The sequence below is a fragment of the Diabrotica virgifera genome, chromosome 6, assembly GCF_917563875.1.
Source record: "Diabrotica virgifera virgifera chromosome 6, PGI_DIABVI_V3a".
NCBI classification, from domain to species: Eukaryota; Metazoa; Arthropoda; class Insecta; order Coleoptera; family Chrysomelidae; genus Diabrotica; species Diabrotica virgifera.
In genome coordinates this window covers 119536397-119562470 of record NC_065448.1, presented here as the reverse complement: position 1 = coordinate 119562470, position 26074 = coordinate 119536397, and the positions used below count along the sequence as shown (strand labels likewise).

The 26074-nt window shown below is 33.3% G+C and overlaps 1 long non-coding RNA gene across 1 annotated transcript; it reads right to left on the bottom strand.

Annotated features, from left to right (window-relative positions):
• Positions 1-1404: 1404 nt before the first annotated feature.
• On the bottom strand, positions 1405-2933 carry LOC126885983 (uncharacterized). The gene is made up of 2 exons (XR_007698523.1): positions 2699-2933; positions 1405-2213 (listed from the first exon to the last, which is right to left on the bottom strand). It is a non-coding gene; the product is annotated as an uncharacterized LOC126885983 (long non-coding RNA).
• Between the last annotated feature and the right edge of the window lie 23141 nt (positions 2934-26074).

Sequence of the window (26074 nt, the reverse complement as noted above, 5' to 3'; positions counted from 1 at the left end):
AAAAACTGTTTTTCCATAAGAAATAGATTTGATCATAATTATGAAGCCTATAACTTAAAAATTCGAATTTTACCGGATATAAAGTATACACCGTTAGATTCGTCTAGAGTCTTTCTACAAATGCTCAGTTATTGGCGTAATTCGTAGGTTGAAATTTTGAGTAATTGTCGAAAAACCAAAATTTTTAAAGTTAAGTTTTTCAGTTTTTCGGCTATACTGAGCCGTGTGCATGTCTGATCCTGACAGCTTAGAAATAATTTGAAAGCTTAACTCAACGCTATTGATTTGGTGTATTTATTGTTCTCCTTTCTCTTCTTGAACCGAAGATAAATACCGCCAAACATATGCCGTTTTTTACCTACCAAGTCCTATAGCTGGCTTATGGGTAGTCAAAACTCACAAACTACACCGGTTCTGAATCGGCCATCACCCCCTCTTCAAACACAGAAAAAAAAGTTCAGATCGGTTTAACTTTTCCACACACATACATACATACATATCCACAAACATTTTCCCCTTTTTAAATAAAAATTTACTCATATTTCTGAGCTCGGTAACTTTTGAACGGTTAAACCGATTTTCAAAATTAGACATGCGTTGGAAAGGTAATGATCGCTTCTATTAGAAGCCGCAAAGGTCGTCGGAGTTAAATTTTCGAAATTTTTGGGAGTTTTGGGGACGAGAACGAAAAACAGACCCTAAATAGGCGTAAAATCCACACCCTTGGACCAAAATGGATAGTTGACATATGAATGGGTGAGTCTTTTCCTGAAATTTAAGATGGGAATTGGCCCAATTTTCAATTCAGTCAGATTTAGAAAATCGAAAATTTCGTGTATATATAGTGTCGCGTGTAGGGGGTGTAGGTGTGCGCCACTGGCGAGAACTGCCGTTCTCTGGTAATATTAATTGACGTGTACTGAAAATTCGAGCTCGAATATTAAGTTGGAATTTTGATATCACTTTAGGTTTAAAAGTTATGACCGGAAGTTTTGTAACGAATGGGGTGTTAATTATTACAAATCTGTAGGTGATGTGGAAGAATAGAGATAAGCTTTGAAGGAATAGCTTAATTGCTTGTTAAGTGTTATTGAGCTGGCTAGCTGGATATGTAAGAGACTTTTTGTGTGACTCAGGATAGGATGAAGCCGAATTTGCACACCCGAAATAAGACGATAACTAATAAAGTACTGAAGTGTTCAAGCAAATAAATTAAAAATAAAAAGGAATGAAAAGAAGAGAAATATTGACCAAGAAGATATTTAGAAGTACGGAAGAGGGCGCCTGGTGAATTTTACTTCACCGAGTGACTTATACTGCTGCTTGCATCTACTTATTACTGTTATAGTACTATTACTTTTATCTAGATCTGCGAATTTATAGGAAATAAAACATATATCTAGGTACAACTAACAAATTTAATGAAACAAACCTATAACCCCTATATACAATTTTTATACACTAGCTAAACCGGACGTACTAAGCTATGACACTCCTGTTGATAACACAGGTTTTTACAATAAGGGAAAAATATGTAATGAATGATTTATATATGAAAGTTAATTAATGTAAAAATGTATGTACAAATTTGTTGTTAATGAAGAAGCCAATATTGGCTGACAATATCGTATCTGTTCGGAGGTGATAAACGTAAGTATAATACCTGACAATGAAATAAAAGTTTCGATAAGGATTCAAACTGAGATAATGTGCACACTATCTTTACAGATAGTTTATAATCCCCCCTACTATTTTAAAATAAATGAGCTAACCTTGAAATATAAATTTTTTGAAAAATTATTGTATAGTTTAATTATGTTTAAGAAAATGAAGGTATACTATTATTAGGATTATTAAGTTATTGATACAAAAAAAAATAGGTAAAAGTGCAAATATTATTAAAACAAATTACAATCAAATGGACTTATAAAAACCTGTCCGGTCTACCAAGTGACCATGGGTTCTCCAACTCTTTCCAGGGAATGATCAGAGGCCCAAGGAAGGTAGCTTGCGGTGTTCCTCAACCTAGGAGGGAGGTGTATCCTTGTTACCAACTGGAGATACCTCTCAGTACCGGCGAATTCCAAAAAATAAATTCCATAAAAACCAAGATTCCAATAAAATCAAAACTTCCAAATATGTCCCAAAATTTCCCACTCTTTCCCAAAAATTATTCTTATTTCTGTTTGACTAAATCTTCTATTCTCCAGCGACTAAAAGAAAACAAAAATCTTTCAGTCATATTACTTCTTTTGAGTAACATGAAACACGGTATGTAGGAAGGTATTTATAAAAAGTTTGTAGAAAAACTTGAAACAAAAAGTTGAATCACTGATGTGTGTAGGTGAAGTATGATTGACCATGATTTTTTTTTTCATGTGAAGACATTTGAAAAACTAAACTATGGTTAAGGATTACTTGTTGCAAAATATGATTGTAAAGTTGGATGTTACAAGAAGGATTTCTTTACAGACGTAAAACTAAAAGTAAAGGAAAATGTCGTTAAGTCAGAAATTACTTTGAGCTGGACATATACTTTTAAAGAATCTTTCTCAGTAGAATACATAAATTTGGTAGTTATAGGGACTACTTAAGACCTGATGGTTACAGAATAACAATTTTCCTAATGTAAGTATGGTATTGAAAATGAGAAAATGGTTATTTTTTTTCCTTGGCAAGAACAAAAAATGGCGCTTACCCAATGTCCAGAATCCTCCGATATTGGAACTAAAACAGCACTCTCACCATAATTTATACCATAAAATAAACTTCTTTCCAACTTAAATGCATTCCTTTTCAACTAAATAATTATTTTCTAAATAAAATAAAATGGCTAGACACCGGTCGCTGGAAAATCACATCATTTGCAGACGGCTACCGAAGATCAAGTAACCATCCTCTTTCACTTTCTTCCCGTCCTGTCAAACAGGCGGAAATTGTCATTGACACATGAGCCAACGAATAAATGTTAAATTCACTAACCATACTACCAACCAAAATAATTATAATGGGCTCAAGTTTAGATTACACTCTATGCGAGTGAACGTATACCTGGTTGCATACTTAATAGTTACAGAAATGAATCTTATAGTAACGATCGGGATACTGATCGTTACAGTTTGTCAAAAATGACAAAAAAAAATGACATAAAAATAAGTGAAATCGTATATCAATAGACGCAAAAGCTACACGAAAACTTAATATATCGACTTTCGGTTTTATTTTCGGTCACGTTGGTTGGGTGGAATCCCAGGACTCGAGAAGTCCAAGAAGGTAAAGGTAAACAAGTATTTGCGCACCTTGCTTAGTCTGAGGATAATCTCCGATTAATATAAAATCTCCGATTTTAAACCCTATATTTTTACATGAGTAGGTTTGGCTACCAACAACGAGATTACCGCTCCCTTAGTGACTTAGTGGTGACCTTGAAATATAAGAGATGGCATTTTACACTATAACCTTAACCGTGCAGTGCACGAGTCGTTCCGAAAAAGCTGGGGATATTTGTTGTGGAAAACTGTGTGGAGAGACAACTCCATTCCATTTCTGGTCCCAAGCTAATTGTTCTTTGTACCATTTAAGACTAATTTCATGTTGATGTTCAGTAGTAAGAGGTAGCACCCAGTGTAGCCGAAATAAGAAAAGACCTCAATTGCGAATTCTCTGGTAAATTGTTTGCATCCCAATAAAATTAAATGATATTTAATTTATCAGATATCAAAATTTTAGATACAGAAATAATTACAAGAGACGATTATTTCTCGAAATGTACCACATAAACAAAAGTAAGAATTCAGTTAATACAAAACAGATACTAACAGTTTTAGTGGTACAGTCGGACCCGCTTATTCGAATACCGCTTAAAGGAATATCCCGGTTTAAGGAATAGAACTTTAAGGTCCCGAAACGCTTTTAATAACCACTAATAATCGGTTATTAGAATATCCCGGTTATAAGAATATTTTTGATTGGCACGAAGGCTATTCCAATAAGCGGGTTCGACAGTATTAACTGCAATATTTTACGATTCTAAAAATAGCAAAATACTTAACAGCTGGTTCGAGATTAGACTTGTTGACCCTTTAACTCGTGTTGAAGAAATATGACCTCTCAGTGTCTTCTTCGCCCTCGTGAAAACAACGAAATATAAGCAATTTAAATAAAGAAGTAAATTACTTAATAAATTATAGCTTTGCTGTTAGTTAAATAATGACGGAAAAATGTTCCCATCATACGAACTTGGTAACTCTTAACGAGTTGATTGCTTGACTAAGGTTCATAAAAACAGTCCATAAAAGGTTATATTTCCGCAGTCACATATTTGGAAATATGTTTGTGTTAAAAAACACCCCTAGATTGTTTTCAGATAACTTAACTATGCCCATTATTAATATTATGAATGCCACGCATTTAAAGCGTTACACATAAATAGCCCTCGTTAATACTGTTTATCAGAACCGTCAATAATAAAAATTTTGAGACACTTTGTTTATGGCACAAAAACGTCTTATTCTACACTTCTCCAACAAATTAACGCACCACCTTAAAAATTGATCATTTTTAATGTCTAGAATTTTTTAAACCTTTTCTCTGGTTAAAGTGATTTTTTTAACATCTTATTCTTTAACAATATTGCTGTAATAAAATTTTTGCTGACAAAATTTTTTGCTGTATACTGGGTGTATCAATAAAATTGCGATTTTTTCTCAAAGTTCGCAAAACTCTGTAAAATATTCTAGCATTTCTACTGATATTAAATATACTGAAATTAAAACTCAATTATAGCCTCATATTTTCGTAATATTCTGTTTTTTGATTCATTCTGTTATGTTGGTAATAAAAAAGTTAGGTACTTTAACAACTAGCCTCCTTTTTCACCAATACAAAAACTTTAAGCGATAATTCTGCATGAAGAAATAATGACAGTTTGTTTTATAAATATATGTCCGCAAATGCTTCGTTTTCGAGATAAGGGGTATTGAAATTTTTCTTACAAACTGATGATTTATGTATTGCCCTAAAACCGGTTGTGAAGTGCAAATAAAATTTGGGGGTTTTTACGAGGTAGTTATTGTGCATTTTTTGACAAACAATTAAGAATTTTATGTTCACCATTGGCACACATAAGGGTCATATTACCCCTATGCGCGCATATATAGTGAATATTAAATGCCTAATCGTATATCAAAAATGCGCAATAACTACCTCTAAAGACCCCCCAAATTTCATTTACATATACCTATTAACCGGTCTTAAAGCAATAAATACATCGTAAGTTTGTAAGAAAAATTTCAACGCCCCCTATGTCGGAAACAAAGAATTTGCAGATATACGTTAATAAAACAAACTGTAATTATTTTTTCATGACGAATTACCCCTTAAAGTTTGCCATACTTATTTAAAAACACACTGTATTAACGAAACACAAGGCTAGATGTTAAAGTATCTAACTTTTCATTAAACGCTTATTCGACATAAGCGAATAAATAAAAAAACATAATGTTAAGAAAAGATGAAGATATAGTTGGGTTTTAATTTCAGTATTTTGTATGCTAAAATATTCTACAGGGGCACTAGAACTTTGTGAAAAAATCACAGTTTGATTGGTACCCCCAGTATACAAAGACAATTTACCTGCCTAACAACAACACTATTACAGCGATATTGTTAAATAATAAGACAATAAGATTTAAAAAATGTCACTCACATCGGACAACAGGTTTAGCAAATTCGAGACATTAAAAATTACCAATTCTTAAGGTGGTACGTTAATTTGTTGAAGAAGTGTATTATAGTGCTTGCCAAAAGTTCCCTCCCCCTGGCATCTTTAAAAAGATATATTTATAATAGTGAAATTTGGAGGGAGGAAATAAACGAACGTAGACTTCTCAACTAGTCATAACAGGTGAAGAAATATTCATATATTAAGTTACACAGCCATTGTGACTGATAATTTTAAATGGGACCTTACATGTAAAGTGACAGCTTGTTTGCTAAAAATACCTGTTCATATTCATTTTGTTTGGGTTTAACCTAACTACTGACATGGACGTTTCGGGACGTAGACTCTGACATGAGGTATGTCATAGCGTTGCTGATTCTCCTTTGTTTTCAGTATGAATTCGTCTTATATCACTGTATTTGATTTTTACATCAACCAAAGAATAATTCTTCACACTTCTGTAGAATAGGATACTACTCCAAATAAAATAAACTTTATTTTTTCAAAAAAATTATGAACGGAGGCATAATAATAAAAAATGGTAGAGGTTCTTACAAAATCCATTATAACTTGAATTACAAATACTTGAGTATTTTTAACCTAAAAATAGTAAAATAGTGCTTTCCACTTAAAGGTAGAACAACAAGAATAGCGAAAGAATACACCGGACTGCTTTTAACTGTAGAAACGTAAACACTAATATGCGGTACGTGATACCGCAAGGAAAGTTAAGGTTAACGTAGCCCAAAGACTAAACCATACTAAAGCTGCAACAGTTGGGAGCAGGTACAATTACACACCACTTGAAGGTACACAGATGGTGTTTTAGAAATCTTTTATAAAACACGTTTTACAACAAAATATATTTTTATTTTCGGCACGGCATGACATACCGCATGCCAGTAGTTAAGGGTTAAACTGATTTTTATGAGTAAATTAAATAAATACTAAAATTGTAGTTTCGTATTAAATTAATTAAGATTTAAAAACCAGTTCTTACATTAAGCCTTCAAAATCTGTTGCATTTACTTCCTGACAGCAATACATCTGTCCTATTCCTAATCTCTTAACTTACTCCTTCAAATGTGTCGGGGGAAATTGCCATACACAATTGCTGTAGCGTAGACCTTGGATTTCAACTACTTCCACAGAACAATCTAATGTTGTGAGGTCAGGTGACCGAGATGGCCATTCTATCGAACCTCTTTTTCCAATCCATCTACCACGGTATTCCCCATCTATTCATTTATCATGATTATCTTCCGGAATTTCAAGAATTAACGGCTCAATTGCGTTTTGTAAACTCTTCAGATACACTTCACCGGTTAGGTTAAGTTAACATTGAGAAAAAGAGGCCCAACTATGTGGTTTTCCAAAATACCCAGAATGACCATTATTGGCTTTCAGCAAAGGTCAGAGGATTTGCGTGACTTTAATACCTCACGTTGTGTGTGTTAACATGGGGGAAAAGCACTTTAGGCACTAAAACAAATTGTTTTTAAGTAATCAGGCTGTTAGTTCGCTTGATGGGACATATGTCTACACAATTATAGTTTTTGGTCGGGGTTATCGTCTAAAAGTTGGTGCACAATTTTTAATTTGTATGAATGACATTTTTTTTAGCCAAACTCGGTGTACTCTCTTTTGAGTGATTTCACAGATAGATACAACTTGGTCTGTAGAAGAAGTAGGGTTCGGTACCATTTCTGAAATGTGTAATTTTTTTGCCATTACTAATTGTTGGTGGACTAGATTGTTTGACATCTTAAATCAAACATCACTACCTGTTTCTTCAAACTTCCGGAGAAGTTCCCTCAAATAAGTCCACGATATAGGGTGGTAAGTTACCTCTGATTAAACACCTTCCGATGCATAGAAATTGTTTTTACATTCATCACTTATTAAGACAGCTACTACCTTGTCGGTTGCAAAACGTACAATTCTATGTAAAAATTTAAAGGTCTCAGTAAACGATAGATAAACTAAATATTCAACGGATAAAGACTTTTGCGAAAACTTAATAAAGTAAAATAGTAAAAACAGCAAGATAATTGAAAAATTCAACTTTTTTGACAAATAACAAGAGGCGGACGTTAGAATCTTTATTAATTTTTTAGTATCATCCAAATAAAATTAGTATGATTCAATAGGTATATTAAACACTTTTCAAATAAGATATCACTTGCCATAGGGTTCCATTTAAATTTATCGATCACAGTGGCTCTGTAGCGACATATCTACCAATATTACGTCACCTTTAAGACCAGTTGAGAACCCTACGTCCGTTTATTTTCTCCCTTCAAATGTCACTATTAAATAACCGTTTAAAAGATACTGCAGGGGTGGATACTCAACTATGTGTAAGCGTGTGCTCAATCAAATGGTTTGTTCACTACGGAGACCAAAGGATGGTATCCTAGCCTAGAGCATGGTATCGTACTCTTCATATTCGTGAATTCTCGCATTTAAAATAATGTATTTATTTTACCTGGCGATCGAAACTATATCACCGATCGCTATGTAAAATAATCTAATAGTAGAGGATACGATATAAGGTCGAACTGCACCGACCTGTTTAATGAAAAAAAATTATTTTATATGAAAATTAGTATGTTAAACATTATAAAAAACAAGGGGTGCCTGGTATAATCCTGTTCTGACTATAATTAATTAATAATTAAAAATGACTTTTTTTTATAAATTTGACTGACGTGTTTAACAAAAAAAATTAACACTATCGGTAAGTGCAAAGCCTATAGGATATGTAAACATAGGGGTGCCTATTTTTATCCCGTCAAAACGATTGGGTTGCCAGGTGTCAACAGATGTCTCGTTCATAGGTATTTGCACATACTTGTTTAATTCATCAAACAAACATAAAAATAAGCACTGTTTAATTACAAGCACGATGATATAGGGTTGCCCGTAAAAAGCCTGTTCTAAATGAGGGTTGCCTAATTTTTAAAATTTCACAGCGTCTACTTATGGATAATTGAACATATATAAAACTTTGTTATTACTAATTTTAAGAAAAAAGTTATTCTTTATAAAAAGTTCTGTATGATGTAAATCCTATGATTCCACCATCAGATGTCAAATTTTGTCAATCTTATACGAGTTATGTCAAAAAATGTTAATTTCGGTCAAGAGTGACTTTGGCCTTTATTTTTCACAAATCGAAAATAGTTATTATGAAAAGGTATTAATAATTCAAAAATATGTTTTAGTGCGCAATTACATCATTATAATTGTAAAAAAAATTGCAATTTTTTCTGAAATGAGATTCCAAACTTAATTTTTATTTCTTACAAGCAGGATAATTTTGTTATTATCAATTTTGCGAAAAAAAGCAATTGTTCATAAAGAGCTTTGAATTGTCTAAAACCTAAGGTGCAGCCATCATCAATTTTATAAATTTTATACGACGTATATCAAAAAATATTAATTTCGCTCCGGAGAAAATTTATTCAGCATTAAAAATATTTGCAATATAGAATTATATCCTTATAATTGGAATATTCTGAAATATAAAGGTATAAAAAACATCCAACATTATAGTTACTTGAAACTTTTATCTTTTTCAAGGATGTAAATAAAAATGAACAATGTGAGTTGTCGAAAAGATCCAATTAAAAAATAAAAAATAATTACTAAAGATAATTTATTCAGTACACGAATTTTGTTATTTTAAATCATAAGTTTACCACAAGTAAGTGGACCATGGACGTTAAATGTGGAGACAATGAGACGACTTGTCGCTTTTGAAATGTGGAACTATAGAAGAATTGTGAGGGTTTCCTGTGTAGATAGAGTTACAAACGATGAAGTACTAAGAAGAATAGGTAAAGAGAAGAAAGTTGAACTTACAATTAAAGAAAGAAAGCTACAGTATCTCGAATATGTGAAGCGGGGCCAGAAGTATGGCATCCTGCGACTCATAATGCAAGGGAAGATAGATGGCAGAAGAAGCATCGGAAGAAGACGAAGTTCGTGGCTGAAGAACCTGAGAGAATGGTTTGGATGCAGCTCCAAACAACTATTTAGAGCTACTGCCTCAAAAATTAAAATAGCTATGATGATTGCCAACCTCCGTAGCGGAGATGGCACCTGAAGGAGAAGAAACCATAAGTATAGAAAATATGCTTTAGTTTACACTGCTAGGTGTAAACAAGTGTCCTTATTTTTCGTAGTTATTTTCACCTATTTGTTTAATCTATCAACCAAATATAAATATAATATAAGTGCTCTTTAATATTGTAAATAGGATGATATAGGGATGCTATAAAAACAGAAAAATATTTTTAACTGTTTATCATCAGGGCTACTCGTATCAAGCTCACAATCATTATATTAAAAAAACTGAAGAACCTGATTTTACGCGGATTGTTTTTCACGCTCATAAAATTTCACCTGTATCAAGGATTTTAATTAGAGCTTCGGATACTGAAGTTTTGGTGAGTTTGTTGGGAATTATGCATAAAATGTCACAACTCGCAATTTGCCTAGCCTCTTCAGCAACTAAAAAGTTACACAACCAACGTCTTGATTGCATCAACTGCATCGATTTGGCTCAGAAGTTGGGTTCAAAATTATGTCAAAGTTTACCTGCTTTCCACGCGTATACAGGTTGCGATTACACATCAGCATTTTTTAATAAAGGAAAAATTAGACCATTCAAACTATTTTTCAGAATGAAAGGCATCAAAATCAAACCGTTTTTGCGACGTTAGCTGACGAAGCCGACATATTCATTGACGAAAAAATGGATGTTGTTCAAGAGTTTACCGCTAAAATGTATGCCGTGAATCACAGCAACAAAGTAAATCATGCAAGAAATCGTATTTTTAAGAAAACTTATGCTGCTAAAGAAGACAGCGAACAGTTTAAAAAAAAAATTAAAAGATTTGACTCCAACATTATACCACCATGCTGGAAATCTTTAGAACAAAAAATTTTACGAATGATTTTTGTTAATTCCATGTAGTTTAATGCAACTGAGTCGGAATGTACAAAACTTCAGCCTGAAAACTGTGGTTGGCATCTACATAGATGATTATTTAAAACCAACAGGATTTATGGTGGACCAAACGCCTTTGAAAGTGCAGGACACTCTGGAAATGACGGGAGATAATGGTGAATGTAGCGAAGGCAATTTTGAAAATTTTAGTTCCGATGAATCTGATGTAGATTAAAAATACTGGAACCAATGTTTTACAATTGTAATATTTATACTTATGGTTTAGAATAATTAAATATTTGTACTGAATAATAGTACATTGTATACCTAGTAGGAAAAGCTTAACATTCGCGGACGATGTAAATATTACCGTCGAGGCGCAAGCCGAGACAAGGCAATACAGGTATACATACATACTATTTTTCCGAAAATAGAACATTTAAATAGACATATTATTATTTTGACTCAAATATTCGTGATGCCACCAAATGCAGGTTTTGTAACTATAGAAACAAAAATATTGAATTGTCAAATTTGACGCATTTGCTTATTTTTGGCAGTATTTTGGCTGTAAGGAAAAAATATTTTTCTATGGATGCTATACAATGTGCAACTTCTCACTACTTACATACGTTCAAAACGAACAATTTCTCATGCGGTGAGAAAAGTCGGCCATTGCAGTGAGAAATATTTTTTCTCGGGGGTTCTCCTACGGTTTACATACATATGATCGCAGTTTCCATGGTAACATGTACAATACAAACACAATTAATGTTGTCAAACAAAATGTGTTAAAGCAAAACTTACCAGGAATCACCTTTTAAAACTGCTTAAAAACAACTGTTAATTAGAATTTTAAATAAATAACGTATAGAAATTTTAAACAATACTAAATACCTACATGTATATGGGTCTACCCCAAAATCCCGACAGCCAAAATCCCGACAGCCATAATCCCGACGGCCAAAATCCCGACCGGTCAGATTCTCTTGGGTTTGATAAGTTTCTTTATAACATATAATTACATTTAATTCTTGTTTTTTGTTTATGGCCATCTGTTTTTATTTTATGTTAAACAAAGGTATTTACCATTTAATATGAACTAATTTTCTAAATAAAATTTCTAACATGGGTATATGTATTAAATTATTTTTTTTTGCCAATAAATAGTTCAATAATATATATATATATATATATATAACTATATATATATATATAATCAAATCCTGATTATGCATATAATATTACCTAAAAGCACCTAAATTATTTCATTTTGAAGTTTAAACTCTTGACAAAACCGCATCCATAGAAAACGTACAGTGTACAACACATGAGAAAATGACATATTTCTCCCTCGCTTGATTTGGCTTTCCTCGCCTCGTGCCTCGGCTCGTGCCAACAAATTTCTGCGCTCGTGAGAAATTTTTTTTCTCACTTGTTGTACAATATACTATTCCTTACAGTAAGGAAATATTATTTCCCTACAGATATTTTTCGTTTCCAGCCAATAGCTAAGTATAAGGAAAATTCGAACGTTTCATTCAAAAAAGTTGTCAAAAATGTCTAAATTCCTGACCGACTTTCGGAAAAATACCTTTAATACCTAATGGTTTTTTTATTTTTTAATTTAAAATTTTTGAAGACTTACTTTGTTCATTATTATTTATATTCTTGAAAAAACATAAAAGTTTCAAGTAACTATGTGTTGCTTTCTGGTAACAATTTATAACGACATTTATATGCTGCATTTATATTGAATAATACATTAAAATGTATTTAAATATTTAATGTTTACATTTTTTTTAATTAATCTAATATAAATAAATTTCCAAATTATTGGATATTTCATAGCACTTTTTGACAGAGTTTTTGCCAGTGATTTTTGCCAACTTTGCTAATGAATTTCTCTCAAGAGTTTTTTTATACCTTTATATTTCAGAATATTCCAATTATAAAGATATAATTCTATATTGCAAATATTTTTAATGCTGAATAACTTTTCTCCAGAGCAAAATTAATATTTTTTGATATACCTGGTATAAAATTTTTAAAATTGATGATGGCTGCACACCTTAGGTTTTAGACAATTCAAAGCTCCTTATGAACAATTGCTTGTTTCGCAAAATTGATAATAAAAGAGTTATCCTACTTGTAAGAAATAAAAATTAAGTTTGTAATCTAATTTCAGAAAAATTTGCAAATTTTTTTTTACAATTATAATGATGTAATTGCGCACTAAAACATATTTTTTAATTATTAATACCTTTTCATAATAACAATTTTTGATTTATGAAAAATAAAGGCCAAAGTCACTCTTGACCGAAATTAACATTTTTTGACATAACTCATATAAGATTGACAAAATTTGACATCTGATGGTGGAATCATAGGATTTACATCATACAGAACTTTCTATAAAGAATAACTGTTTTTCGTAAAATTAGTAATAACAAAGTTTTACATATTTCAATTATCCATAAGTAGAAGCTGTGAAATTTTAAAAATTAGGCAACCCTCATTTAGAACAGGCTTTTTACAGGCAACCCTATATCATCGTATTTGTAATTAAACAGTGCTTATTTTTATCTTTGTTTAATGGATTAAACAGGTAGGTGCAAATACCTATGAACAAGACACCTGTTGACACCTGGCAACCCAATCGTTTTGACAGGATAAAAATAGGCACCCCTATGTTTACATATCCTATAGGCTTTGCACTTACCGATAGTGTTAATTCCTTTTGTTAAACACGTCAGTCAAATTTATTAAAAAAAAGCCATTTTTTAATTATTAATTAATTATAGTCAGAACAGGATTATATCAGGCACCCCTTGTTTTTTATAATGTTTAACATACTAATTTTCATATAAAATAATTTTTTTTCATTAAACAGATCGGTGCAATTCGACCTTATATCGGATCTTAGACTATAATATGTGGCTCTCAGACATGGACGTTTACAAAAGAAATATGGAAAAAATAGCAAAGACAGAAAGATCTATGGAAAGACAAGTGCTGAACATTAAACTATCAGACAGGAAAAGAAATGAATGGATCCGTAACAAAACAAAAGTGAAAGATGTCTCAACCCAAGTAGCAAAGCTTAAATGGAAGTTCGCCGGACACACCCTACGGCAGAAGGATGAAAGATGGACTAAGACGATTATATATTGGAGACCGTGGAACCACAAACGAAAAAGGGGAAGGCCACAAATGCGATGGTCAGATGACCTGAAGAAGCACATTGGGTCAAAATGGATGGAGTATGGATCATACTCTGGTCTGTGGGTCCTAGCGTGTTCCCCTCTCCTGTCCGAGTCCAACAGTACTAGGGACACCTTCCCCAGTCTTCTAAGAGCGTTCCACCTCAATAAAAAAAGGATACTATGCTCTAGGCTAGGATACCATCCTCACTACGGAGACCAAAGGATGGTATCCTAGCCTAGAGCATAGTATTATCCTACTCTTCATATTTGTGAATTTTGGCATTCAAAATAATGCATTTATTTTACATAGCGATCGATAATATAGTTTCGATCGCCAGGTAAACTAAATAAATTATTTTAAATGCGAGAATTCACGAATATGAAGAGTACGATACCATGCTCTAGGCGAGGATACCATCCTTTGGTCTCCGTAGTGAGCAAACCCTAAGAAGACCAAAGGATGGTATCCTAGCCTAGAGCATGGTATCGTACCCTTCATATTCGTGAATTCTCCCATTTAAAATAATGTAAAATAATAAAATAAGAAAACCTACGGTTTCGTTTGATTAAAAACTGTCTTCTTTTATCCCCCGATAGTACTATTTCTAGGTCTACCTGTTTTCAAGGAGGCTCTGAGAAAGACAGATTTTTACCATCACGGCCGTAGATTCTCGATATAAATTAAAACAATTTATATCGCAGTATGGATAGAACCCCCTCTAACGGGGAATAAGCGAAATTAATTTCGACTTGATTCGAGTTCTCTGCTTAACCCAGGTATAACCATACCAACAGGCACCGCTAGGAATTCATTCCACTTTGCGGTTCAGAGACCCATATGAAACGAGTATGTGTACTCTCTACAGAGTATGGCATTAGTAAAATAATAAAATAATAAAATCTACGGTTTCGTTTGATTAAAATCTGTCTTCCTCCATCCCCCGATAGTACTATTTCTAGGTCTACCTGTTTTCAAGGAGGCTCTGAGGAAGACAGATTTTTACCATCACGGCCGTAGATTCTCGATATAAATTAAAACAATTTATATCGCAGTATGGATAGAACGCCCTCTAGCGGGGAATAAGCGAAATGAATTTCGACTCTATTCGAGTTCTCTGCTTAACCCAGGTATAACCATTCCAATAGGCACCGCTAGGAAAACATTCCACTTTGCGGTTCAGAGACCCATATGAAACGAGTCTGTGTACTCTATACAGAGTATGGCATTAGTAAAATAATAAAATAAGAAAATCTACGGTTTCGTTTGATTAAAATAATATATTCATTTTACCTGGCGATCGAAAATATATTATCAATCGCTATGTAAAATAAATGCATTATTTTAAATGCGAGAGTTCACGAATATGAAGAGTACGATACCATGCTCTAGGCTAGGATACCATCCTTTGGTCTCCGTAGCGAACGCGCCCTATATATAGCACTGTATAATATATGGTTAAATTAGACGGTTCAAATACTTGTTCTTACTGTAAATTTTCTAATCTCAGAAGTAATAAGAGCTGAGTTTATTTAGGACAAATATAAGGTATGCATGCAACTAGGACTTATATGGCATATCTTGTTTTACTTTCCTGAGCTTTATAACCCGGATATATTTTATGAAAATAAATAAATGGAAAGAAAATGAAATTTCAGAAGTCTGTAGGGAATTTAGAATTTTATTATGTTGCGATAAGCGCTAGCAGAACTTATTCTCGTAATGTGCTTAACTTATCTCGTAGATAAAAATATACAGGGTATGTACTGATTATCACACTGTACTGTTACAGCGATTGATTTTATAAATGATTACATACAAACCATTCCCGATTACTCACATAATATGGTGGGAAGAGACATTCAAATACAGCTAGAAATAACCTGAACATTATGTAATTTTCGCTATTTGAAACGGATTTGCAAAAAGAAGCTTGGAAATAAGGTTATGAAGCTACTGTGAATATGAAGTATACTAATACACTGCAAATGCTATGCGAGAGCTGGAGTCGAGAAAGTGGGAGATCACAATAGGCTAGAAAAGCGCGGGTAAATATTTATGCTCTCTAGCACGACAGCTAGAATTTTGGGAATACTATGGTTGCAAAACTAATAAAAATAAATCTTTCGTAGAAACTGAATAAGGAAATAGCAGGGAGCACATAGTATTCTAGCCAGTGTTTCTTAATGGAGAGAAATGTTTATATTTATCTGCTAGGTACAATACCACATATAAATCTATAAATATTGAAATAATATGTATAATTAAACAGTCTTTTGAGCGAACCACAGTAGTGGTTTTCATCTGATCAATAGTTTAAAATACTGTGTGAATCGAATAATATCTATGTCGATAATTATATCGATCACCAGCAGGCTAACAATGTATTAACTCTATACGGTGTTATATGAGTACTTTGTACACAAAAATGAAACATAATGAAATAAAAAAACAATATGTGTTGAAAAAAGATGTTATTGGTATTATAGATGATGTATTGACAATTTTTTTCCTACATCGATAACCAAATCTATATAGATCTTTTGTTCCACTCAGTAAGATGAGGTCTGCTTCCTTAGTATTCCTATTTTAATGTCTGTTTATTTAAAAATATTCATACTCGTTCGTCCTAGGAGTTAGTGGTTTTAAAGTCTAACCCAGAAAAATTGTCAAACCTATATAACAATATTATTTTAAAATCTTAAATTTTTTAAGGGTCTGTGAACGAATTGATCGAGATTAACTTACATATTATGCATATAACTAACAATTTACATATCTACACATCATGCAGGGAATTCTAAGCATTGTTATCTAGCAGAACATTTCTAACGCATCTATCAGTCGCTTAGGTTTTTCGTTGAGAGTCCAGGGTGTAACAGATAGACTTGAAACACACGCTTCCTATGATTATAATCTTGATTTTGGTTTCAACACCTATATCATGGTTTTTTGAGATATATTGCGGTTAATTTAAAAATCAAATTTTCTTCAATTGTCGATCTTTGCTGGTATTTTTTTTAGTGCGTTATTTAAAATTAGTAATCCTATGTATTCAAAACTCCCCACAAAGTTAATAATATTGATTTCTAATAGACTACTTTAATTGTTGTTCTCTGTCTATTTTTATGATATTTTATTTCTTCTATTTATTTTATGTCTCACACTTGTATTGATTATTTAAATTTTACTGATACTTCATCCATTTCCATAACGGACTTGAAAAGAACAATAATATCTTCTGCATATCTTTGGTTAAATGTCTTCTAGCCATCAGTGATGATGCCGTTGTTTTCCATTAAACTACCTTTGGCATTATCCACTTGGCTTGTATGTATTTTGAGGCAGAATAAACAGGACAGTCTTTTCCAGAATCAATAGGTATAGGTAGATCATTGTTTTAACTCTTTTAGGAGCAGAGATGTGACAGCAAATTTTACCTAAGTCGGCAGGATTAGAATCCGGTACGAAATGTGTACCACTGCCCATTTCAGTCATTTTTTGTGGTAAATTATGGGTATCGTCGCTCCTGAAAGAGATAAACACTTGGTAACTCTGATATTTCTAGCATGTCCATTTACTCTAAATATGTTAGTATACCAATGTGTTATTGTATATTTTGTGTGAGTAGTATCAAGTGATGCAGCATTACTGTTGCGGATAAAATCTGCCTCATTTTTCTCCAGTTTAGTAGAGAAAATCCTTTACTATGATCTTATGCAATATACATTATGACATGTATTAGATTCTGCTTTTTTTAATCTCTTATGTGTTTAATATTTGTTTTCTATTGCCATGTCCCAGATCATACCCTTCTTGTTTTTTTGCCATTTGTGGTAGTGAAATGGGTTCTCCTTTATCAAAACTGAATAACCATTTTCAATTTCGTTGCAACACGAAACTACAGCCGCATCATATTCTAGTTCCATAAGAGAGTGCAGCAAGCACCTCTATCGGTTTCGAAACTTATTTAGTCTCTCATCAGGAGGCACATATGCTGCTCTCTCTGACCCAACCAGGACAAACCCCGGCGTGTAGTTACATATTACAACGAAGGAAATGGCAGGGATGCCCTAGCGGCAACTGCTAGCAAAAGACTAAGTTTTCAATCTAATAGCACATAAAAAAAATCAAAAATATTACTCTACATCCTACCAGATTGAAAACAATGGGAACCTTCTCTGGTTACACCTCCGAGGCTTCTAAAATTTGCAAGCCATAACCGATGCTAAGACTAAAGAGGTTCTCCTTTAGTATTATATGCAAGACATATTTTTCTACTATGTATTTCAAATGAGACATAACAGATGGTTAACGCTTTCGAGACCAAGAAATGATGACTACCAAAGTAACGGTCGTCCACTGACACGTTGGACTGACGATCTAAAACGTTGTCATAGGAATTGGATGCAAGAGGTAGAAGATCACAATATATGGAAACTTATGAGGGAGATCTACGTTCATCAGTGGAAAAGAGAATATTAAATGAGGCAGATATTAACTGTTTTTTTTTACCGGAATGGATTAGTTATCATGTTTGTAATAAATAAAAATGATGTTCGGTAGTTCGGTAATTTTGAATTCCAAACAAATTTTTATAATTATTTTAATATAATAATAGCTATTTCTGATGTTGTAATTTTTTATATATTTATTTTAAATAAAATTGAATTAATAAATTAATAAAAAAATAAATAAATAAATTATTATAAACAATAAACTATTTTGTAATAAAATTCAGTTAACATTTTAACTACACAGCATTTTATAAAGAGGATAATATAATTTAAAGATGTATCGCATAGTTAAGGAACACCACCAAAAAACAAAACGAGCACTAAAATATCAAAACTACTGCTACTACTTTCAAACTTCTTATTTTATCTCCACACATTTGTATAAAATGATCATTTTACCTAGGGTAATTCCGAAATAGTATTAAAATTTATTCGATGGATTTTCAGAAGCAGTTTTGAAGCGGGGTAAACGTCTGAAAAGTACGCTATTAAATAAATTTGCGAAAAAAACATCAAACGGACCAAAAAAGTTTTCAAATAATCCTGGTATATTAGCGGATAAATAACATAAAATCGCCATTGACTTTGCAGCTCGAACTTTCTAGTTCCCCAGTTAGACGTCGTTATTCGTAATCCTGGTCATAAGGACCTTCCTCGCCCTTTTGTCCTGTTATCCAACCTGCACCCAAGTCGCGTGTAATTGCCAATGAATTTATATTAGAAAAGGAGCAATAAAAAGTCACATTTCTCCCAGGAGAATATAATCATAATCTATCAGCATTTTTATTTTCGTGACCAACAATCATAACTAGGATATATTGTTTTTTTTGCATTCCTTGTAGGTTTTGTGTTGGTCACAACAAACGGTGTCATGGCTTTAATTATATTATATTTTCGTGTACAAAACAATTCACTATTCGTCAGCTTAGTGCTAAAACAAGCTAACTGCACTTTTCAAACTTTTGAGAAATCCACATTTTAACTTTAATTTGAAATGAAAAATCGTCTGAACTTAAAAATGATTTAACCACTGCAATATATTAAACTAAATATGATTGCTTGGGTAGTTTGTAGGAACTCCTTGGATAGTGCTATCAGGAAAAATTAATCATTCCCTGTCCTCCACAGATTCCAGGTGTTTCCGGGCCCGGGAAACTAGTACCTGCTTAGGATCCCTTGTCCAGGGTTACGGATGAAGACCACAACGGCAGTCACAGCGGTGAGGGATACCGACGGTACTAGTCCAGAAAGCCACTGCGCATCCGCTAGGAAAAATATTCTAATTCGGATTTTTTGCACAATCTTACTCAAAAAGGACTCCTTTTAACAAATTTGCATGTTGCCAGGACCAAACGGTGGTCAAAAATTTTTTAAACGATTTTTTTTGTTTTTTCCTAAAATTATTTTTTTCATTTTTTTATTGTATCTATATTCAATTTCATTTTTGGATCATTCCAAACAGAAAAGGTCTTTAGTGACTTTTCTCTAAAAATGATAGTTTTTGACATATAAGCGATTAAAAATTGAAAAATTGCGAAATCGGCCATTTTTAACCGTCAAAAACTATGTGAAGAACTGAAAATTTAAATGTTGCCAAAGCAGCTAGATACTCTTTGAATATCGATTGATGAAATCCCGAAGCGTTTTTTGGAATAAAATATTCAAAACTCCTTTGTTTTTTAATTTCTAATCAAGCGTGCGCGACACTATTTTCCACCGACAGTATGGTGCAAATGAAAGGAATAAATTCGTTATTTCGTAAACCGGCGACTTTAAGGAGAAATCCCGAAACAGGTCGATTTTTATTATTAAGTTATGATGTTGTGGCATATATTTTATACTAGTGACGTCATGCATCTGGGCGTGATGACGTAATCGATGATTTTTTTAAATGAGAGTAGGGATCTTGTGCTAGTTCATTTGAAAGGGTCTTCAATTTTCTATTCAGTAATATAAACATTTATATAATTATTTATACAGGGTGTCCTTCTACTTCTTTTTTGTCAAATAATAAAATTTTATAAAAATTTTTGGACACCCTGTATAAATAATTATGTAAATGTTTTCACTACTAAATAGAGCATTGGAGAACCTTTCAAATGAGCTACCACACGACCCCTATTCTCATTTTAAAAAATCATCGATTACGTCATCACGCCCAGACGGATGACGTCACTAGTATACCATATATGCCACAATTTCATAACCTTAAAATAAAAATCGATCTGTTTCGGGTTTTTTCCTTAAAGTCGCCGGTTTACGAAATAACGAATTTATTCCTTTCATTTGCACCATACTGTATACACATGCAACGGGGTCGCGCACGCGTGATTAGAAATTAAAAAACAAAGGAGTTTTGATTACTGTATTCCAAAAAACTCTTCGGAATTTCAGCAATCGATATTTAAAGAGTATCTAGCTACTTTGGCAACATTTAAATTTTCAGTTTTTCACATAGTTTTTGACGGTTAAAAATGGCCGATTTCGCAATTTTTCAATTTTTAATCGCTTATATGTCAAAAACTATCAGTTCTAAAGAGAAAAGTCGCTAAAGACCTTTTCTGTTTGGAATGATCCAAAAAACCTAACAAACTTTTTTCCATGCAAAAAAAATAATTTTAGGAAAAAAACCTTTTGGTCCTGGCAACATGCAAATTTGTTAAAAGGAGTCCTTTTTGAGTAGGATTGTGCAAAAAATCCGAATTAGAATATTTTTCCTAGCGGATGCGCAGTGGCTTTTTGGACTATACGGCGAGACAGTGGCGGGAAAAATTAAGGCAGCGTCTGATCCAGAGTGGCAGCTGCAAACAGCGTCGGATCCAGAATGGGCGGCTGATAGTACATGTCCTCCAAAGTGGGGGCTTTGGCGTCAGGCTTTAGGGGATGAACACCCTTCGAACAATAAATGGTAAGCAGTGGTGGATCCAGAGGGGGGTTACTGGATCATGAGCCCAAACGAAAATAGATATCAATTCAATAATCCTAAAAAAAGAAAAAAACCGAGAACTGTTAAACAAATCAATGTAGACCCATTAGACACTATGGGACATAGCTAGAAGTACAGATAGTATCACGAGGTTTTTCCTGGTTTTCCCTCGTGATTTACTATGGAATCTCTAACGCGAGAATTTTACTGTCATCGTTGAATTTGGTTGTCTTTCTAAAGACAGATCACATGCTATGATTTTTTTGTGACGGATATTCTTGAGTTGGGATTGTTTTCATGTAATCGAATGAACTATTTTAGTAAAGTCGTCCCAGGAACGCAACTCATAAATATTGGCGATATCATTTTAAAGTAGAAGACTTTAAAATGTATAATATATGTCTGATTTGCCAATATAAATGAGTCAGATTAAATAAATTATTACAAGAAGCTTTTTTTTGCTTAGCAAACAACATTTTTGTTTATTTTAGTAGTATTTTGTATTTTGACAACGAAACCCGATTTGGTCTTCAAAACGTTAATAAAATCATTTTTGGTAAAATTGTGGCTTGTTTCCCATTAAAAATAGTTGATAACAAATATAGGAGTAAGGACAGCAAGAGACGGTCCTCCAATAGAAAGACGATCAGTGGGAAGACCTCGAAAATGATCGAATGACAACTTACTAGAGGCACGTTGAAAAAACAGACAGTCATTTATTCTGGCAACTAGCCATGAAGCTGTTGTCGAATAATATTTTTAAATGTGCAGATATTTTTAAAAATTTTATTTGTATATACAGTAACCATAAAATACAAAACACCCCGAGAGTATACTCTAATATTTCACAGTGATGCAGTTTACATTCTTAAAAATTTTGCTCTACAACCTTCGTATATAAACCCGTAAATATTTCGTTGATTTTGTGGGACACGTTCCTGGTACAAGTTTTAAAGCACAACACATTTGTCTGAAAGCGGAAATTTATCAGTAATGAATTATTTCTGCATGTATGAGTATATCGTATATCATTTTAAATCATTCTGTCACCGAAATGTAAATTTACAGGCTTTTTAAATTTATATCAGTTGTGTAGTATTATGGCAGATATGGGGATTTATATCAAATGGGTGTTTAATGTAAAGGGAAATGCAGCCTCGCTAGAGATGTCATCACGAATATTTTTCTAATCTAATATGTCAGGTTAAAGAGCAAATATTTAATATGTTTGTTTATTGTTTTCACCCATTTTGAAAAAATATTAAAAATATTAAATTATCTATGTCGGTCTGTCCCAGAGATTTTTGTAAACACAAACGTTCGTCATTAGAACAGGTAGAATAACAAATAAGCCGTCAAATAAAAGATAATATTACTTAATAGATACATGTTAAAATTAAAAATGCATACAAATTGGGGGAGAAAACCTGTCTGATTGAATTAGCAGAACATGAAGGGAAGGTAAAGGTTATGAAAAATAAATCCAAACTAAGACATGTTGAAGAAGGAAAAGTATGTATACATCAATGATGATACTACGAATAAAGAGAGAGAAATTCAGAAAATAATTAGAAAGCTTGCGCAAGAAAAAAAAGAGAAAGGAAGCGATGTAAGACTTGGAGGAAATATGTAAAATATGGATCAACAAGGTCGGCTGGAAATGGGACAACAAAGAGGAAAAACTAGTCAAAATGGGGTCAAAAAACTAGTAAACAAATATGCCGGAAATACTATGACAAACGAGGCAAAGACAATGGACACGAACAATTATAGAATAGGTAGTAAAGACAAAGATAGATCCATAAATAATGACCAAGGACGTGAGAAACGAGAGACAAGAAAGAGTAAACCCATAAAAATGCAGTCTGCAACGAGCGATAATATAAACAGTAACTATTTAAAACCCACAAGAGCAGTGCTAAAGCCCAAAGGGTGGACATTAGCAACATGGAATGTCAGAGGTCTCAACGGCAAAGAAGTAGAACTTGCTGAAGAATTCAAGAAACATCAAATAGACTTACTGGGTATAACAGAGACCAAAAAGAAGGGAAAAAACACACACTTTTTAGAGAATGGACACTTCCTCATCACCAGTGGAGTGTCACTTGGCGAAAGGGCAAAATAAGGGGTAGGCTGCCTGATACACAGCAACCTAATAAAGAACATTAAAGATTGGGAATGCATTTCCGAAAGAATTTTAAAGATAAGACTGGTAACCGAGGAACACAAACTAGTCAATATCATCGTTATATATGGAATAAATGATGACGAAAGAGCAGCTAGCAAAGACATATTCTGGGACAAGGCTTCAGAAATAATAGACAGTTTAGAAGGCAATACTATAGTACTGGGGGATCTAAATGGTCGAGTGGGTGTAAGAGATGAACATACCCAAGATGTATTAGGACCATATGGAGAAGAAATAAAAAATGACAATGGGGAACGTATTATTGATATATGCAGAGAAAATCATTTAATAATAATGAACACGTTTTTTAAACACAAATATGCACATAAATATACAAGAGAAGTCAAAAGTAGAGGCGAAAGATCCATCATAGACTATGTGTTAGTAAATAGATCAGCAAGGCAATGTATTAAGGACGTAAGAGTAAAACGAGGAGCTGAATTATATAGTGACCACTATCTAGTTGTAGCCAGGACCAGCTTGGGAGTGCGACCATAATTAATAACGAAAAAAACCAAGAAAACAAGTAAAGCTCATGATACACCTACTATAGAAGTAATCAGGTCACATAAGCTAGCAGACAAGGAGACAGCAAACAAGTTTAAAAACTACGTTAATAATTACTTAACAGAGCACGCTGAACATGACGGTGACTTAGACCAAACTTGGCAAATACTGAAAGAAGCACTCCTAAACGGTGGTAAACAAGTATGCGGGATAACAAGAAATAACAGAAGCAAAAAGTGTACAAACTGGTGGAACAATGAAATAAAAGCAGAAGTGAAGTCTAAGAAGATAGCTTGGAAAAATTATTTAAGGAACGAAACCGCAGACAACTACCAAATATACAAACTGCAAAGAATCAAAGTCAAAGATATAGTACTAGCAGCGAAACGGAAAAGTTGGGAAGAATTCGGAAACAAGATGGAAGAAGACTACCACTCTGACGAAAAGTTATTCTTTAAAACCCTGAAGAATTTAAGAATCGAAAAGGCTCCACAAACACCAAAGCAAATAAGGGACAAAGGACACTTACTTCATGACAATGACCACATCCTAGAGAGATGGAAGCAATATTTCGAGGATCTACTGAATATCCAAAACGATGTAGACATTATCACAGAAGAACCAGAAGAGGTAGAGCAGGAAGACCAAATTTAAGACGAAATAAATATAGCAGAAACAAAGGAAATCATACAAAAGCTTAAGAAAGGTAAAGCGGCTGGATTTGATAAAATCACAGCGGAAACGCTTAAAAACATGGGCGAGAAGGGCATTGAACTGCTAACAAAAGTGTGTAATAGGGCATGGAGTGAGAGCCAAATACCAAAAGATTGGGAAGTGGGAGTTATTCTACCCATTTTCAAAAAAGGTGACAGACGCGAATGTAGTAACTACAGACGAATAACACTACTGAGCATCCAATCCAAAGTATATGAGCGAATACTAGAAAAACGTCTTTTACAAGAAGTTGATTCTAAAATGGAACAATCACAGAGTGGATTTAGAAAAGGCAGAAGCATCCAAGATCACATTTTTACTATCAAGAAATTAACACAAAATGCACGGAACTCAAGCACCGAGTTATACCAAGCCTTTATAGACTTAGAAAAGGCATTTGATAGTACTCCAAGGAAGGTGATTGACATATGTTTAAAAAAGAAAGGTGTGAAAATCAAACTCAGGCAAGCCATTATGAGTATATATAGACATACAAGGAACAGAATCAGAACCGATAATATGGAATCCGAAGAGTTCACAGTAAATCAAAGTCCTGAAGGAGGAGTCCTAGGCCCCATACTGTTTAACATTGTCTTGGATGACATAATTAAAGAAACTAGAGCAGAAACAGTAAAGTTATATGCCGGACATAGAAATTTAGAAGCAGTGTGGATCTCAGAGTGTGCATACGCAGACGATCTAGTGATATTTGGGAAAATGAAGAAGCACTCAATCGAAATTTACAAGTATGGAACGCTGCACTAATTAAACGAAATCTGACAATCAATAATGAGAAGACGAAAGTAATGGTATGTGGAAAAAGTAGAAAACAAACGAAGATAACAATTAACGGAAATACACTTGAACAAGTCGATACTTACAAATACTTGGGAGTACAAATAGAGAGCAGAGGAACTGAAGAAACTGAAATAAGTTCCAGAATAGAAAGTGCTGCTCGGATGTACCACGCAATCAAAAGTAGGTTTCTGTCAAAAAAAGAAGTATCCGAAAAAGCCAAAGTGTCCATATACAAGACGGTGTTTGTGCCGATTTTAACTTTTGGTAGTGAAAGTTGGACGCTTACTGATAAGTTGAAATCGAAAATACAGAGCATAGAAATGAAATTTCTTAGAAGAATATTGGTTATTAATGGTTAAGAATAATGGAAACCAGGTTAGACGGGATTAGAAATGAGGCAGTAAGAGAACATCTTAAGGTCCAACCAATTATTAAAAAAATTGAAGAGGCCCAATTGAGTTGGTATGGACACATGGTTAGAATGAACCAAGAAAGACCAGTTAAAAAAGTATGGGAAGCCAGAAGACAAACCAAGAGACCA